This window comes from Lupinus angustifolius, chromosome LG06 (genome assembly GCF_001865875.1).
Source record: "Lupinus angustifolius cultivar Tanjil chromosome LG06, LupAngTanjil_v1.0, whole genome shotgun sequence".
NCBI classification, from domain to species: Eukaryota; Viridiplantae; Streptophyta; class Magnoliopsida; order Fabales; family Fabaceae; genus Lupinus; species Lupinus angustifolius.
In genome coordinates, this window is record NC_032014.1 from 27,809,337 (window position 1) to 27,812,515 (window position 3,179).

The following is a 3,179-nucleotide window of genomic DNA, read 5'->3' on the forward strand; positions in this document are numbered from 1 at the left end:
TGGAATTATATTGTGAGATTAGATTTGTTAATCATAACAGATATCAAATCTAAAGGTTTTAATTCCAAGATTATATTTTTTTTATAATGGACTCGTATTGTTTACGTTTTGTCTAGTAATTATTTTTGAATTAATTAATGAAATATGTTTAAAGTAACCCCTATTGTGGAAATTGATTAAGATTACACAGATGGGTATGAGATTATTTATGTGAATTGTGTTCGACCCAAAAAAGACACAATTCGGCCAAGTAATAACATACTTGTGATGATAAATATGTAACAAATATAGTTTTTTTCATGTGAATAATAATCGTCCCAAAGAAATGCTATTGTTTGACAGAACTAATTGTTAATATTTTATCATTACGTTGAGATTACCACTTACAAATTAATTTATTTGTCCAAAGACTAGAAATTGATGTTGTGTTAGGTATCTTGTGATGAATCTATTATGTGAACATGTCTTATTTTATATATATATTACGTGAGTTGTTTGTTTAAATGGTTACAACACTTCATGGTTTGTTGTGATGGTTGGTAGCTTATTGCATTATTAGGTTGTTGCTATTGTTAAAACATTGTTTCTGTTTGGACAGTTTGCCCTGCCATGTTTAATCATGTATAAAATGATATTATTTTATTTTTATGGAAAATTCAAAAGGATCATTACTGGAATTCGAAATGCAGTCATTGTGATGAGAATGATGCAATGCTACCAAAAGGCGATAATGGATATATGTATTTATATGTGGATATAAATAATATATGTTTTGGATTAAGGTTATGTTGAATCAAACTCAACTAAATGATTTTTTTTTTGGAAAATAAAATTGTTTGACAATTTAAGTGAACCTATTAAATATAAAGTCGTCAAAGTGACATTTTTTCTGTGAATTGTTCATAATAAATGTCAAATACTAGTGAGTATATGTATCCATGCGGGTATTAATCAGCCCAAAAGAAGATTATTATTTGGCCGAATTATATACACACATGTGATGGTAAACATGTGATTATTATAAAGTTGTATATGTGAATGATAAATCAGTCCAAAGAAGGGTTTATTATTTGACATGCATTATGATCAATGTTTGACCATTACAAACAAGAGTATCATTTGTGATTGATATGAAATATCAAGCTAATTGTATCTTTGCATTTTATGCAAATAGTGATCGGCCCAAATGAAGATTACTATTTGGCCAAAATTTAAAACATATTTGTAGCAATAAATATGTGATAATCATATGGTTTTCAATGTGAATAGTAAGTCGGTTCAAAGAAAGGCTTATTGCTTGACAGAACTGATTATCAATATTTGATTACTACATTGAGTGTACCACTTTCAAGTTAATATTTTTGTCCAAAGAATCAATATTAATGTTGTGCTAGGTAACTCGTGATGTGCCCCATTCTCATTTGAATTTAAGTATTAAAGTTGAGTGTGAGTTTAATTGCAAGAATGATTGTAATTTTTTTTTGTTTTTTACTAATGTTGCAAATATTTATGCTCAAATTAAGAACATCCCATTGCTGAATGGGACAAACTTTAAGGTCTATAAGGAAGTCGTAGAAATTATTCTCGGTTGTATGGATTTAGATCTGGCACTTCAGGTGGAGAAATTCATTTCTACTCCGGAAATCCTCGATGAGGTTAAAATTGAGAAATTGGAAAAATCTAGCCAAATGTGTATAATGATAATGAAACACTCTATTCTAGAAGCGTTTCAGGGCTCTATTTCTAAGGGTCGTGCAAGGAAGTTCCTTGAAGAAATAGAACCATACTTTGCCAAAAATGAAAAGACAGAGACGAGTAGTTTTTTGGCTAATCTCATCTCCATAAAGTATAAAGGCAAATGGAACATAATGAAGTACATTATGGAGATGTCTAATTTCGTATCAAAACTCAAGCCACTTAAGTTAGAGCTTGGTGATGACTTGCTTGTGCATTTGGTTTTAATCTCACTTCCTGCACACTCTTAGAAGGATAAATGGTCTCTCAATGAGTTTATATCTCACTGTGTGCAAGAGAAAGAGAGACTGCATAGAGATAAGACTGAAAGTGCTCATTTGACTATGATCTCTCAAAATAAGAAAATAAAGAACAATAAAGATGTTTTGAAAGGACTATTTGTGTTTTTTCCTCGGAGAATGTGGAATTTTTCTACAATATACTATGTTAGGAAAACCTAGCATGAATGGTGTTGTTGAGCGATTAAACCGAACTCTTAAGGATATGGTGAGAAGTATGATTTGTCATTTTTCCTTGACAGAGTTTCTTTTGGGGAAATCTTTAAAGACTGTAGTTTACATCCTTAATATGATGTCAAGTAAAGCAGTTAAAAAAAACGCATATGAGTTTTGGACTGATAAAAGACCAAGCTTAAAACACTTGCATATTTGGGGTTGTCCAGCTAAGGCGCGACCTTATAGGCCACATGAAAGAAAACTGGACTCAAGAACAGTTAGGTGCTATTTTGTTGGCTATGTTGAATGCTCTCGGGGCTAGAAATTTTATGATCCCACTTCAAGACTTTTTTTTTTTTTGAGATGGGAAATGCAAGTTTTCTTGAGGAAGTTGAATTTGGGAAGGAAGAGAACATAAGGAATGTTGTCTATGAGGAAGAACTTGTCACTGATGGTGAACAACTTCTTGTGCCTATTACCATTCAAGGAATAAATTCGGTAATAGAAGATAATGTTCAGAATATTGTCCCTGACTATATTCCAGAGCAAGACAACAATGAGGTTCTCCCTCAATTACCTATATAACAAATTCAACAACCTCAAGAAGTAGAAGTGTCATTAAGGAGATCTACTAGAGAGAGGAGAAGTGAAATTCTAGATGATTATATTGTATTTCTTCAAGAATATGAGGATGACATCAGGTTAATAGAAGATGATCCATTGAACTTCTGTCAAGCCATGAAAAGTTCTAACTCTCAAAAGTGGACTGATGTCATGATAATGACATTTGGGATCTTGTTGAATTACCTGAAGGTGCGACACCTATTGGTTGCAAATGGATATATAAAATCAAGAGGGATTTGAAAGGTAGTATTGATAGATATAAAGCTCGTCTAGTTGCTAAAGACTACACTCATAAAGAAGATATTGATTATAAAGAAACTTTCGCTCCAGTATGTAACACCCCAGTAATGTCATGCGACCTCCCCG